The sequence below is a fragment of the Oncorhynchus nerka genome, linkage group LG1 (genome assembly GCF_034236695.1).
Source record: "Oncorhynchus nerka isolate Pitt River linkage group LG1, Oner_Uvic_2.0, whole genome shotgun sequence".
NCBI classification, from domain to species: Eukaryota; Metazoa; Chordata; class Actinopteri; order Salmoniformes; family Salmonidae; genus Oncorhynchus; species Oncorhynchus nerka.
In genome coordinates, this window is record NC_088396.1 from 14,770,759 (window position 1) to 14,787,197 (window position 16,439).

A 16,439-nucleotide genomic window follows, 5' to 3' on the forward strand; every position below is an offset into this window, starting at 1 on the left:
TAGACACAGAGCAGTCATCAGTGAAATAATTGTTTTGGATTCATTTTTCTGTAGTTTCCTTTGTTAAACATTTCCCAAACTGTCTATTCTGTTCCCAATACTAAACAGTACTCGGATGTAAAGCTGGAGAATTTCCAGCGAGGATGACGGCCAGGCCAACGTTGACCCACGAGTGTCCACCTCGTTAAGGGTTTAGTGCAGCTGGTGCGAGGGTAGAGAGTTAGGGAGCAGCAGCAGAGTTCAGGCTCCATCTGAAGAGTGTTTGTCTGTGAGTGCGTGCTCACTGTGGCTGGGTATAGTGCAGCTGGTGAGGGAGAGGAGGGGAGCTGTGGGACAGAGTTCAGCATGCAGCTGCTACTACTCTAATGGAAGACTTGTCAGAGATCACCTTTACCCTAAACCAGCCAAACTCTATAATGATGGACTCCACACAGTCGGACATCGTTTTTTTGTTCCAGTCGTTGTTTCATACTGGGTATCCACTAGTGGAAATCTGAAACGTACATCAGTGATGTGTAAATGAAATATGAGCATCGATCTAAAATGCAAAGCTGTTAATATACAAATGTTTGGATTGTCATTGCAATATGTAGCTTACGTTTTAAGTCCGCCAAAATCATTGTCAATGGAGATATTCTTTGTATGACAAAGAAATCCAATAAGAGATTTTAAGCAGATAGTGATGCAATTAAAAGTTCCATTGAATTTGGACGTTTAGCAAAATGGCACAGTTGGGTTAAAGGGTAGGGTTAAAGGGTAGGGCCGGGACGATAACCGTATCGTGGTACTCCTTAGTATCACGTCAAGGAAACAAAATCGCAAAAAGAAACGCGAAGCAGATTTAACTTCTTTAGGAACATGTTGGCAATAACCCGTTAATATGTTGTCATCCAGTCACGTGTATTTATTTTCCAAGCTATAACACACAATATGTTACATACACAAGGTTTTTAAAGGACCAAAGAGTAGTCTGCTTTGCCTTTTCATTTTTGCCATGGAACAAATATTTGCGATCCTGTTGTCGCCCCGGCCCAAATAGGCCTGGTTAGTGCCTCTCTGGGTCCTGAGAGAGATCTAATTGAATGTATTTGCTCTATAGGTACATGCAAAGCCGCAGAATCCGTGCATTGTGAAGGACAACGTGATCTGATTCAGTGTTCTTTTTTTCTTCTTTTTTTTTAACCTTCAAAACGTTTTCACTACTCCTAAATAAGATGTGTACACATGATCAATTATATCCCGAAGATAAAAGGCATTCGGATGGAACAAAGTGTTTCTAAAGATGCATTGTTACGTCATTTATACCGAACTATGGCTTCTTTTATCCGGGATTGTGCAATTTAGTGTCTAGTATATCGGAGAGTGCCTCGGACAATATGTCTTGTTTGTCCATGGCCTTTTACTTCTGATCCTTATTCCTCAGAAATGCAGTCCCAACAATTGCAATGGTGAAGTGGCATTCGGCTGCAGGTGCATTACTTCCAGTTGGATATTAGCTGATGTCTGAAAGGAGAGGAATTAGCAGTGTGTTGTATTAGCCTTTTGTAGTGCATTTTGTTCGGGCCTTCTTCATTTCCCCGTTTTTCTATGACGAGCAGAAAGGGCCTCGGTATAGAACTAATGCTCATCGTGCATGTAAATGGTGTGAAAGGGCTGCTTAGCAAGTTAATACAAAGTGTTCTCATGTCAATCCTTGTGGAAATGGATACAATGCAAACATCACAGCTGAACCAACCACACATTCTAGTGAGTAAAAAGTCCAGGGGAGAGGGAAGGGTGGGGTGGGGGGGCCCTTTGTCTGCCAGGCTCTTTCATTTGATTGAGTTGCGCTTGCCAGGATTAGACGAGAGGCCTCTATTATGGATGCCCGAGGTTTGTTAAGTTGAGATCAATTCATTACATTTTATTGCCCAGTGAAATGCAGAAATACGTTATTGTGGGGGCTTCATCAAATATTCATGGTTTAACGTAAGTAGTAAATGTATTCAATTAAGTGCTCTTTCACCAAGGGGTTGGGAAGGGGGCGGGCGTCTCTGCTCTGCTGACTGTCTTAATTGCCTAATGGTTCTCCTTTTTGTGGCACAAAAATATGTATTCTTCCACTTTAATTCCTCGTGTTCTCTGTCAATCAGGGCTGAAGCATAGCCTAATGACCGAACAGTAGGAACTGTGATTAGACATGGCAGCGGAAAAATAAATAAATAATGTCCACAGATTTCCTGATTTATTCAGTTGGAGCAGTTAGTCCATAAAACTAGATGGGCTCTGTAAGGTCTTTTTGTAATAAAGACCGTGGACATGTTTAATCTATATGATCCAACTATATCAAAGAACAAACGCGTACAACATTTTGAAGAAATCTGTTTATTTCAAATGCATTATTGACTTTAAAAGTTATACGATTGCAGTTTTCGTCCTAGCAAATACTTATCTGGCTTATCGGCATACTTTATTATTATTTTTTAACAGAAATGGAATATAGACACAAGGCTACTTTCCCTTATACAAGATGCTGTCGCTTTGTGTCATGTTCTAGTAAACCCTGTTCTTTCCTCCCTGCAGCATGATGATGTCGAAGGGAAGATCCGGGAGATCATCCCCGCTGGGTTCAGCTGCAACACGGACGACTTCACCTCATTGCTGGAGAAAGAGGCCAACTTCAAACCCTTCGGTACCCTGCTTCACACATACCACGTCCACAATGTAGAGGAGGGAGAAGACTTTACCTACCAGAGTCACAAGGTTCACATTCTAGTCCTTGGTCCTACTATATAGAGTACTTTATGTAGTTATATACAGATAACAGTGCTTTCCATTTCGCCCATATGACTTGCAGGTTATTTCAGTGTAAGGGAGGGTGCTCTGCTTATTTATCATGACTTAGACTGTCCTCAGACCTGCTATGTGCTGTGTTCTCTAGGTGGACGTGTCGTGCCCTGGATTCCTACCATGAGCGCCTGCAGACCTTCCTCATGTGGTTCATAGAGACGGGCCAGCTTTATCGATGTGGACGACGATCGTTGGGACTTCTTTCTCGTGTGAGTGGTGCCCTCCTTAACCAACGTCACTCTCCCCGAACCCGTTCGTTGACTCATTCAGAAACAACAGGCTCCTTTGAGGCGCTCGCTACCAATTACCAGGCCAGTTTGATTATATTTTCCCTGGTTATTGGAGAATTGTTGATCTGGCAAGAGGCACCTTTTGTGTTGAAAACCCTTTTCATTCATTTTTTTCAGGGCAAGAGCTGAATTGAACACGGTTGTCTTTTGAAACACTGAATGACATCTCAAACAGTAAAAAGAGCCTCTGCCAGTGTTTTCTTTATCCTGGCACCTATTTATAGTGACAATGGGTAAATGGACTGAAGTGATGTGGAGGACCCCGATTTCCCCCCCCCCCTCTCTACCCCTCTTCTCCTCTTCTAAGTTGCAGTCCTCCAATTAAGTGCTTAATGTATTCAGGTTGTAGCAGGTGTACGGATCGGGACGGCCTGGCTGCTCCAGCATGCTGACACTGGAAAAAGCATCCCAGAGAATGGAGAGGGGAAAATGGACGCGGCACTGGAGTGTGCCTGTAATTGTCCTGCTTGCCTTTTGTGTTTTATCTGCAGATTTGAGAAGTACAATAACGATGGGGAGACTCTCTTTCGCAACTGTTGGCTACATGACAGTTTATAATTACTATGTGTATCCAGACAAAACCCGACCACGTGTAAGGTAATTACTAGGGGAGCACGTGCCTTCCTTTTCTTTTGTACAAAAAAAGGAGAGGAAAATTATATATTTCTCTCTCCCTAGTCTTACAAAAATCTCAAATTACTGGCTTATGTATCCAACCATCCAACCCCGCTCTGACTCATATGGGAGCCAAAATGATGAGTATCTTCAACAACAAAAAAAGCTTTGCCTGTAAATAAGCATTTTGTTTGATGTATTGATGGACATGACATAACAATTTGTTACGTTTCTTATAATCAAGTGAAAAGGGCTCCCTCAATTTCAATTCATTAGTACAGTGCCTTAGAAAGTATTCATACCCCTTGACTTGTTCTACATTTTGCGTTACAGCCTGAATTCAGAATGGATTCAATGGATTTATTTTCTCAACCATGTACACACAATACCCCATAATGACAGTGAAAGCATGTTTTTAGAAATTGTAGCAAATTTATTGAAAATGAAATACAGAAATATCTCATTTACATAATTATTCACACCCCTGAGTCATACTTTGTAGCACCTTTGGCAGCGATTACAGCTTTGAGTCTTTCTGGGTAAGTCTCTAAGAGCTTTCCACACCTGGATTGTGCAACATTTGCCCATTTATTCTTTGCACAATTCCTCAAGCTCTGTCAAATTGCTTGTTGATCATTGCTAGACAACCATTTACAGGTCTCGCCATAGATTTTCAATTAGATTTAAGTCAAAACTGTGACTCGGCCACTCCAGAACATTCACTGTCTTCTTGGTAAGCAACTCCAGTATAGATTTGGCCTTGTGTTTTAAGTTATTGTTCTGCTGAAAGGTGCATTCATTTCCCAGTGTCTGGTAGAAAACAGACTGAAGCAGGATTTCCTTTAGGATTTTGCCTGTGCTTAGCTGCATTATGTTCCTTTTTGATCCTGAAAAACTGTCCAGTCATTAACGATTACAAGCATACCCATAACATGATGCAGCCACCACTATGCTTGAAAATATGGAGTGTTGTACTCAATAATGTGTTGTATTGGATTTTCCCTGAACATAACACTTTGTATCCAAGACAAAAAGTGAATTGCTTTGCCACATTCTTTGCAGTATGACTTTATTGCCTTATTGCAAACAGGATGCATGTTTTGGAATATGTTTTATTCTGTACAGGCTTCCTTCTTTTCAATCTGTCATTTAGGTTAGTATTGTGGAGTAACTACAATGTTGTTGATCCATCCTCAGTTGTCTCCTATCACTGCAATTAAACTCTGTAAATGTTTTAAAGTCACCATTGGCCTCATGGTGAAATCCCTGAGCTGTTTCCTTCCTCTCCGGCAACTGAGTTAGGAAGGTCGCCTGTATCTTTGTAGTGACTGGGACTATCGATGCACCGTCCAAAGGTTAATAACTTCACCATGCTAAAAGGGATGTTCAATGTCTACTTTATTTTATTTTTACCCATCTACAAATAAGAGCCTTTCTTTGCAAGGCGTTGGAAAACCTCCCTGGTCATTGTGGTTGAATCTGTTTGAAATTCACTGCTCGACCTTACAGATAATTGTATGTGTAGGGTACAGAGATGAAGTAGTCATTCAAAAATCATGTTAAACACTATTGCACACAGAGTAGGTCCATGCAACTTACTATGTGATTTCTTAAGCACATGTTTACTCCAGAACTTATTTAGGCTTGCCATAACAATTGTATTTATTTTTATTTAACCTTTTATTTAACTTAGGCAAGTCAGTTAAGAACAAATTCTTATTTACAATGATGGCCTACCAAAAGGCCAAAGGCCTCCTGCAGGGACGGGGGCTGGGATTCAAAATAAATTACATAAAAATATAGGACAAAACACACATCACGACAAGCAAGACAACACTACATAAAGAGAGAACTAAGACAACAACATAGCATGGCAGCAACACATGACAACACTGCATGATGGCAACACAACATGGGAGCAGCACAACATGGTAGCAACACAAAACAGGGTACAAACATTATTGGGCCACAGACAACAGCACTAAGGGCAAGAAGGTAGAGACAATACATTACGCAAAGCAGCCACAACTGCCAACAAATTGGGTTGAATAATTTAATAATTTCATTTTTTCATTTTTTATCAATTTTTTGGGGAAAAACTATTCCACTTTGACATTATGGGGTATTGTGTGTAGGCCAGTGACAAAAAAACAACAATTTAATCCATTTTAAATTCCGGCTATAACACAACAAAATGTGGAAAAAGTCCGAAGGCCATGTACATTACTCCATGCTAACATAAATGACAAAAGTGAGCTTTTTCTTTCTCTCTCAGATAATTATCTTAACATCAAGATCTGATCAGTCATATACAAGGTTGCCTTTTTTTCTGTGAATGACGAGGGGTTTGATAGGTCTGGCTGAGAGGTCAGCAAGGCTGTTCTTTCATGTCTTTGTGTATGTTGGCCTGGTGTCCTTCTGAACAGCCAAATGCTGATCCTGCCGCTGTTCCAAGGAGAGGGTCATGGTGCCCAGCTGCTGGAGGCCGTGCACAGGTTCTACTGCAATCGGACTAAAGTACAGGACATTACAGGTGTGTGTTTGTGGGCGTGTTTAACTATACTTGTGGGGACCAGAAGTCTCCACAAGAACAGTAAACGAACAGAAATTTGACTAACTGTTAGTCCCTACAAGGTCAAATGCTATTTCTTGGGGGTTAAGGTTAGAATTAGTGTTAGGGTTAGGAGCTAGGGTTAAGGTTAGATTTTAGGGTTAGGGAAAATAGGTTTTGAATGGGACTGAATTGTGTCCCCACAAGGTTAAGCTGTACAAGACTGTGTGTGTTAATGTAAGTAACACAAAATTAGTTGATGTCTTATCATGTTTCATTTTGGGGAGGAGGCTATAACTGTGCTAGAGTTTCACATACGATTACATGTATTTACATGGTTAAATGCAAAGCCTTTACACCCGAATAATTGATTTGCGTAGGACAATTTAAATGAATTTATTTAGTATTTTACTTCATTTGCCAGGGACGATGTACAACAAAACACAAGTCTCAGAGATGAGAAGTGATGCGGTGCACCAGATTTAGCTGACAGCTCATTTTGAAAATAACAAAGAAGCATCCGCTCTCCTGTCCAGCAGAGGGGCACTCCTATTTTCTTGTCTTATTTTTCTCTACTTTGAATCTGGTCTTTGAATTTAATTTTTGATTTATTTCACCTTTATTTAACCAGGTAGGCCAGCTACTGCTGGATTTTGGTCTCTTTTTTATTAAAATTCCAGGTGGCTTTAAATCCTCTCCATGTTGCGCTGTAGTGAATCTTTTTCAAAACCGCAGTGGGAGCTGGGTAAAATGCCAATGCAAGCCGATTTCGCAGAACTGCGCTTGACACATGCAGCCACAATCATACTCTGACAATGGTGTAATTATTGGACTGTTTCAGGAATCAGTGGGATTTGAATATAAGCCTGTATTGAAAACTGTGGCCTTGGATGTCTTGGGGTGGTTGATGTGAACAGTTTGATAAAACATAAATTGACTATACCTAACATTTCATGTAATGTTTTTATTTTTAAATGGAATTTCAAGCTTGTGTCTAATTTATTGTTTTCTGTTATTTGCAGCTGAAGACCCCTCAGAGAACTACGTGAAGCTGAGAGACTACGTTCTGGTCAAGCTCTGCCAAACGCTGCCGTCATTCGCCACAGACAAGCTTCCTCTGAGCTTCAGTGACGACATGGCCACAGAGGCCAGGGAGAAGTTAAAGATTAACAAGGTCAACCTCAGCTTTAACCCTAGAGCCCAGAGGAGGATACATTTGATTACTGTACTTCTCTCACTCATTAACCCAAGGCTCTCCAGTCCTAGAGGGAACATGTACCATTTTATTTAAAAGGGTAGGCACTGACCTTATCTTACTGCACTTATTCTGCGTCATGTTTTCATTTTTGCCAAATGGTTGTTTCTCACTCCGCCATGGCACTTTCATGAAGCTTCAGGCACCACAGATTTGTTCAAGAAGGTTCTGAATAGCTCGACCAAGCTAAGAAATCGTCTGTCTTTTCTAGATGATTGTGGAGACAGACTGTACGGGTTCTTAAAGGCACTAATGGCCCTGTCCTGTTTTTTTCCCCCTACAGAAACACGCAAGACGAGTGTATGGAATCCTCCGACTGAGGGTGACGGACATGAGCGTTGAGACGAAAGCAAGAGATTACCGTCTGGAAGTCAAAAAGAGGCGATTTGGCCCGACCAAGGTATGTTTAAAAGAAAGGACCGTAGCTTCTCCAGTGAAATGCATTCCTCTGTCCTTTTTGCAGTGTCCGCCTTGCGCTCTAGTTTCTAATCAAATGGAATGAGCAGATTGTGTCTACTGTGTAAATGTCTATGTGTTTCCCAATAGACTTCATTAGTTGTGAATGGCTGTTAGTTGCACTATACAACCTGGGATCAATTCAGAGTTGATTTCATTTGATAATAGGGCGAGTCCAATATTTTTGGTATCTCAGATTGTTTCGGCAATTCTCACATTGGAACTTAATTGGGAGATGTTTGAAATGCTTTTTACGTTTGTATCACAAATCATAATAAAAGTGGCCATTTTAGGCCCTTTTTAGACCTACACATGCTTCCTATAAGACCCTATGATCCATACATGATACAGACAACACCCTGGTTTCATTATAGTCCTTATAGTTATAGTGTGCTCTAACATAGGGAGTATGTCTAGATTCTGAAAGACATATTTGTCCAACATAAATATGAATATCTCAAAACTATCCTTTTTTGATTTGTCTTGTTTTTAGACATTGTTTGTAACAATATACTCTTCAAACGCATCACATGTCCAGAGTGGCTCTCTGTTATTTTGAATGATATAACCAATTTATACATAGAAAATGACATAGGTCGTTCAAACTCAACTCTGGAGCTCGAAGCCAGTTCTGCATTTGTTTTCATTATTCCCCTCTAATCAGGGACTGCTTTAAACCCGGCTGAACCAGGTGTGTGCAATTTTAATTATCAGGAAGAACAGAAAACCAGCAGGCTCTGGACGTCATACGGTAAGAGTTGAATACCCCTGTTGTAGGTCATTAACCAATCATAGCCCTCCTTTAGGATTGCAAATCATCAGCACAGGGAGTTCCCTTTTGAATCCATTTTCCCATTCACTGTGTTGGTGGTGCTCATAAAATGTATCATAACTTCATAATTAGCAACGCCCACTCTGGAAATTTGATGTACTTATATATTGTTCCAAACAATGTCTTAAAAATTAACTAAATCTAAAAGGGTCGTTATGCGATATTCATATTTTTAATGTTGAATAAATGAATGTGAACATTTGTCTTTCAGAATCTAGACATACTCCGTAAGTTAGAACACACTATAAGGACTATAATGAAACCAAGATGGTGTCTGTATCATGTATGGTTCATAGGGTCTTACAGGAGGCATGTATAGGTCTAAAAAGGTCCTAAAATGGCCACTTTCATCATGGTTATCAAAGAAATGGTTTGATACAAATGTACGAGGCATTTCAAACATCCTTCCTCCCAATGAAGTTTCTATGTGAGAATTGCCAGAACAATCTGAGATACCAAAACTATTTTCCTCTGGTGTAGAACCCTAACCCTAACCCACCCATTAACTGATTATACCACGCGTTTGCAAAATATTTAGTGTTTGACGACTTATGACTACCCACAATGCATTAACATGGTTTCAGAAATGGCCAAGGATGAGGCCAAGAATGTGACACACACTTTATCTGCTTAGAGCTACTTCTTGTTGCGTCTTGTAACTTATGTTGCAATACTTTTCTAGAATCAGGAGAACGATTATTCCCCATTTGCAGGAAAAATGTCTGGAGTACCAAAGGCTTATTATTGGAGATACAATGGAGCACTGCAGGCCTCCACAGTAGTGTTACCCCAGGATTCAGTTCTATTCAGAGCAGTGTCATTATGCAGGATTTGCATGTCATTAGGAGGGAGGAGTAACTTAGGTGGAAGTAGGTTGCTAACAGCACACATTCAAGCAGTTAAAGAATCTGCTTGCCAAATAGTACACATTTCATATTAGCACTCTTACTGTGCTTTTTGAAATTTGATTAGACAAACTGTTACTAATTTTGTATTTACAGGATAACATTGATTTACATATGTATGTTCCATGACATGTAATTTGAGTGTCTCGTTGAAACCCAGCAAATCAGCCGTTATAGCAGGGTTCTTCATCTGGTGGCCCGCGTGCCGAATTTGTCCCCCTCCCCGCGGGTCTTTTTATTTTTTTAAATCAGCATTGGACATAAAATACTGTAAAAAAATACAAAAATAAAATATATTTTTTAAGTAAAATATTATAATAAAAATGTAAAAACCTGGATATCAGCTCCAAGTGTTTTAATTTTGGAAATCTGTTTCCAACTATTCCCACGCCTAATAGAGAGACGCGTGATCATGTAGAAATGTAAGCCGTAGAGGTAAGTTAGGTAATATGTACATGTAGGTAGGGGTAAAGTGACTTATGTCTGTTGGGGCTTCTTGAGGTCAATTTGCAGTCTACAAATGAGTTGTAATTATGTTCAGGCTCCCCGACCATCCGCTCAAGAAAGACTGCCCGCTGCTGAGTCTAGTTGATGATTTGACATTTAGCAGACACTCTCACCCAGAGCGACTCACAGTAGTGAGTGCATACATTTTCATAAAGGGAGGGGGGAGTATACTCGTTCCTGATCCCTGCATTAGAGGATTGCTGTCAGCAGTGTAACCACATGTCTTGAAAAAGGCCAATATCTGCAGAGGGAAAAAGTGTGTGGTGGAAAAGGAAGTAGGAATTCCTTGGGAGACTGGCTGTTGAGTGGAGGAGAGATCTGGCAGCCAGATGCAGCAGGCCGTTTTGTTTTCGGGGAGGTTTGTAGTTTGTAGTTAGCTCAGCGGAGTCCTCTCTGTGAATGTGTGGAGAATTTCACGTCTCTGCTCAACTTCCCTTCCCCCGATTCCCAAGAGAGTGGGAACTTTTTTTCCACTGGCCCCAAAATACATGAGTGAGGACTCTTGGTTCATGTCCAGAAGCTGTCAGCACTCCTGCAGACTCAATTACAGAATCCTTTGCTTCCCTTCTGACTATTTGGTTTTAAGACACGAATGAGATGTAGTCAGGTCTGCAATATGAGGAACAATATTAACTTTCTCTTGCCAGTTGAACGTGCATTATGTAAGATGCTGCTAATTGCAATCAAAACAGTCGCATTTGCAAAATACCATACAGCATTTTTTTGTTTTGCTTCAATAAAAAAAAAACATGGCTAACACAAGCTACTAATGCAACGTTTTGGGGGGGAAACACGCCAAGGGATTTTACACAAACGCAGTGCATTAACCAGTGTTAATGTGTTTATTGCGTGCTTAGAAGAACCAGCGGGAGCTGACCAAGATGATGAGGTGTCTGCGGCCAGAGGAGCTGGCATCCCACATCAGTCAGATGGACACGGCGCTGCAGCAGGAGGTGCTGGAGAAAAGCTACCAGGAGGTGCTAGCCGAGTACCGGCGAGTCATTGAGAGGCTAGCACAGGCCTGATCCAGGCCTGACCCCATCTCCTTCTCCTCTTCCCACTGATGGTCCTAGATATACAGTAGAGGTTGAGCAGCGCTGTGCAGCTGGCTGGCTGCCTGGGGAAGGCCTACTGTGTCCCATGTGTGTAATCACGCTGTGTGAGATTTAGTGATTGGTAATCATTCACAGGTGATAGGAACACCATCCGTACGGTCTGGCTGTGCAGAACATGCCTCCTTTTGATATAGAAAATAACAGAGATGGTGGTTCTTTTTTTCCCCCTCAAATATCTATCTAGGTTTTTCCTGAAGACATGTAGGTTTTTAAGCACTTCGTACTGAAATAAATGACATGTTTTTTGTTGTTGTACATTGATCAATTGGGTTGATCTATTCATTGATGCTGTTCTGAAGTGTCATTTCAGATTCACGTGTTCTACTGTTATTGGGACAATGTGTAATAATTATTGCGCTGTGATGATTATTGTACCGGTAGCTACTATTGTACTGTTATTGGTACAATGTACAATTATTATTTTCTCAATGTTTTGGTAAACTACCGTATTAAACTTAATGTATTCCTAATGTTAACTGCATCCTGATTTACCAGATCAATTGTACTTTTAAGCACAGTGTGGAGTTCAACTGGGCTGAATATGCAGTTACTAATATCAGTTACTCTATTTAGTCTAATCAATTTACAGATATAATTTTGTTCAGGCACCCTCTTGTGGCTAATGCAACTTCTGATTGCCCTTTAGGCTGAGTGTTGAGCTAATGAGCGTTATGGTTTTCAATTTAAAACCTCTTTGCCTCTGCACTGCCCACTTGTCCAGAGCGCTGTGATGAATAGCCATCTCTAGATACTTTTGCACATTGATGAATAGCCATCTCTAGATACTTTTGCACATTGTCACCAAATCAAGGTTTCCAGATTAATTCTCCCCCCCCCCCCCCTCCACTTCAGTTGTAACAAGTAAAATCTCTGAATATTTGACCAGCTCGGATTTGGATTGATTCAATCCACGCGTGGGGTGTCGTTTCACTGTCGGAGACCAGACCATGTATTGTTCTTTAATGATGTGAGTATTTAGCTATGGTAGAACCCGAACAGACTGGTGAGAGATGGGTTTCATTTTATTTGGGGAATAGTGGTTGCTGGCATCTTGAGTTATGAGTTTTTGTTGGGACTTGTCGCCGTGCTGTTGGACAGTTTTACATGCCTTCTGTGATGTTGTCAGAGTGGGGGGGGGGGGGGGGGGGGGGGCTATGGGACTGGGACCCCATGTCTCCCTCCAGACCAGACCACACAGTGATGTTTACAGAAGCCCAATTACTTCCCTAGAACTCTGCCATGCAAATCAGGGGAGCCCAGACCCTCAGTCCCTCAGTGACCCTGCCTGTAGTAGGTTATAGTGCTGGGGAGTTTAGGAGTGAATGTGGCTCAGATTGATGCAAGGCTGTTGACATCTAGGCAGCAGGGAGCATACAAAGATATTTCTAACGGCTTGCTTGATAACATGTTACAATGACAAGTGTTGCTTTAGTGCACCCATGTCTCAAAACTGCTAAGCACATTTACACTCTTGAAAAGAGATGACAAATCAGACTTTTTCTATTGAACAGTAAGCATGTTTCTGAATTCGGGTGTGGTCGACGAGAGACAAGGTGGAGCTATATTCTGACCAGGGTCGATTGTATTACATACAGTTTAGGAATCAGATCTTGTCCCATGCACTGTGTTAAAATGGACCTATTGGGGTTGTTGTTGTGATAATCATGTTTAGCAAAAGAGACATCTAGACTTCTCTGTAATGTTATCGCATGTTATTCTCCTTCTGCAGTCAATCAACCATTCAGGTGCAATTAATTTAAATATTAAGGGGACATACCAGGTTCACCTGGTGACGGGCCCATCTTAGGTTATTTTTTAAAATTTTTTATATATATATATCTCACTCACACACAGTTGAAGTTGGAAGTTTACATACACCTTAGCCAAATACACTTAAACTCAGTTTTTCACAATTCTTGACATTTAATCCTAGTAAAAATGTCTTGTTTTAGGTCAGTTAGGATCACCACTTTATTTTAAGAATGTGAAATAATAGTAGAGAGAAGGACTTATTTCAGCTTTTATTTCTTTCATCACATTCCCAGTGGGTCAGAAGTTTACATGCACTCAATTAGTATTTGGTAGCATTGCCTTTAAATTGTTTAGCTTGGGTCAAACGTTTCAGGAAACCTTCCACAAGCTTCCCACAATAAGTTGGGGCAATTTTGTCTCATTCCTCCTGACAAAGCTGGTGTAACTGAGTCAGGTTTGTAGGCCTCCTTGCTCGCACACGCTTTTCATTTCTGCCCACAAATGTTTTATGGGATTTGAGGTCAGGGCTTTGTGATGGCCACTCCAATACCTCGACTTTGTTGTCCTTAGGCCATTTTGCCACCACTTTGGAAGTATGCTTGGGGTCATTGTCCATTTGGAAGACCCATTTGCAACCAAGCTTTAACTTCCTGACTGATGTCTTGAGATGTTGCTTCAATATATCCACATCATTTCCCTGCCTCATGATGCCATCTATTTTGTGAAGTGCACCAGTCCCTCCTGCAGCAAAGCACCCCACAACATGATGCTGCCACCTCCGTGCTTCACGGTTGGGATGATGTTCTTCAGCTTGCAAGCCTCCCCCTTTTTCCTCCAAACATAACGATGGTCATTATTGTCAAACAGTGCTATTTTTGTTTCATCAGACCAGAGGACATTTCTCCAAAAAGTATGATCTTTGTCCCCATGTGCAGTTGCAAACTGTAGTCTGTCTGTTTTTGGAGCAGTGGCTTCTTCCTTGCTGAGCGACCTTTCAAGTTATGTTGATATAGGACTCGTTTAACTGTGGATATAGATACTTTTGTACCTGTTTCCTCCAGCATCTCCACAAGGTCCTTTGCTGTTGTTCTGGGATTGATTGGCACTTTTCGCACCAAAGTACATTCATCTCTAGGAAACAGAACGCGTCTCCTTCCTGGGCGATATGACGGCTGCGTGGTCCCATGGTGTTTATACTTGGGTACTATTGTTTGTACAGATGAACGTGGTACCTTCAGGCATTTGGAAATTGCTCCCAAGGATGAACCATACTTGATGAGGTCTCTTTTTTTCTGATTTCTTTTGATTTTCCCATGATGTCAAGCAAAGAGGCACTGAGTTTGAAGGTAGGCCTTGAAATACATCCACAGGTACACCTCCAATTGACTCAAATGATGTCAATTAGCCTATCAGAAGCTTATATTCTTAGCTTCTATACATCATTTTCTGGAATTTTCCAAGCTGTTTAAAGGCACAGTCAACTTAGTGTATGTAAACTTCTGACCCACTTGAATTATGATACAGTGAATTATAAGTTAAATAATCTGTCTAAACAACAATTGTTGGAAAATGTACTTGTGTCATGCACAGAGTAGAAGTCCTAACCGACATGCCAAAACTATAGTTATCAAGAAATCTGTGGAGTGGTTGGAAAAACTCGTTTTAATGACTCCAACCTAAGTGTATGTAAACTTCCGACTTCAACTGTATATACCAGTCAAAAGTTTGGACACCTACTCATTCCAGGGTTTTTCTTTATTTTTACTTTTTTCTACATTGTAGAATAATAGTGAAGGCATAAGCTAATATAACACACATGGAATCATGTAATAACCAAGAAATCAAAATATATTTTATATTTGTGTTTCTTCAAAGTAGCCACTCTTTGCCTTGATGACAACCTTGCACACTCTTGGCATTCTCTCAACCAGCTTCATGAGGAACGCTTTTCCAAACGTCTTGAAGGAGTTCCCACATATGCTAGGTAAACTTAAACTAGGTTTGACGACAGGTCTCATTGTCTTGGCTGTGTGCTTAGGGTTGTTGTCCTGTTGGAAGGTGAACCTTCGCCCCAGTCTGAGGTCCTGAGCGCTCTGAAGCAGGTTTTCATAAAGGATCTCTCTGTACTTTACTCTGTTCATCTTTCCCTCAATCCAGATAACACTGCTACTCCTACTGCTCTCTCTTCGTCCGCCCACGTGTTCTCGCACACCCCGAGAGCTTCTGGTCAGCGGGGTGGTGGCACCGGGATCCTCATCTCTCCCAAGTGGTCATTCTCTCTTTCTCCCCTTACCCATCTGTCTATCGCCTCCTTTGAATTCCATGCTGTCACAGTTACCAGCCCTTTCAAGCTTAACATCCTTATCATTTATCGCCCTCCAGGTTCCCTCGGAGAGTTCATCAATGAGCTTGATGCCTTGATAAGCTCCTTTCCTGAGGACGGCTCACCTCTCACAGTTCTGGGCGACTTTAACCTCCCCACGTCTACCTTTGACTCATTCCTCTCTGCCTCCTTCTTTCCACTCCTCTCCTCTTTTGACCTCACCCTCTCACCTTCCCCCCTACTCACAAGGCAGGCAATACGCTCGACCTCATCTTTACTAGATGCTGTTCTTCCACTAACCTCACTGCAACTCCCCTCCAAGTCTCCGACCACAACCTTGTATCCTTTTCCCTCTCGCTCTCATCCAACACTTCCCACACTGCCCCTACTCGGATGGTATCGCGCCGTCCCAACCTTCGCTCTCTCTCCCCGCTACTCTCTCCTCTTCCATCCTATCATCTCTTCCCTCTGCTCAAACCTTCTCCAACCTATCTCCTGATTCTGCCTCCTCAACCCTCCTCTCCTCCCTTTCTGCATCCTTTGACTCTCTATGTCCCCTATCCTCCAGGCCGGCTCGGTCCTCCCCTCCCGCTCCGTGGCTCGACGACTCATTGCGAGCTCACAGAACAGGGCTCCGGGCAGCCGAGCGGAAATGGAGGAAAACTCGCCTCCCTGCGGACCTGGCATCCTTTCACTCCCTCCTCTCTACATTTTCCTCTTCTGTCTCTGCTGCTAAAGCCACTTTCTACCACTCTAAATTCCAAGCATCTGCCTCTAACCCTAGGAAGCTCTTTGCCACCTTCTCCTCCCTCCTGAATCCTCCTCCCCCCCTCCCTCTCTGCAGATGACTTCGTCAACCATTTTGAAAAGAAGGTCGACGACATCCGATCCTCGTTTGCTAAGTCAAACGACACCGCTGGTTCTGCTCACACTGCCCTACCCTGTGCTCTGACCTCTTTCTCCCCTCTCTCTCCAGATGAAATCTCGCGTCTTGTGACGGCCGGCCGCC

General features: G+C 41.9%; 1 pseudogene; it reads left to right on the forward strand.

The window, feature by feature from the left end:
• The first annotated feature begins 991 nt into the window (after positions 1-991).
• Positions 992-11,825, forward strand: LOC115102463 (histone acetyltransferase type B catalytic subunit-like; annotated as a pseudogene).
• The last annotated feature ends 4,614 nt before the right edge of the window (positions 11,826-16,439 follow it).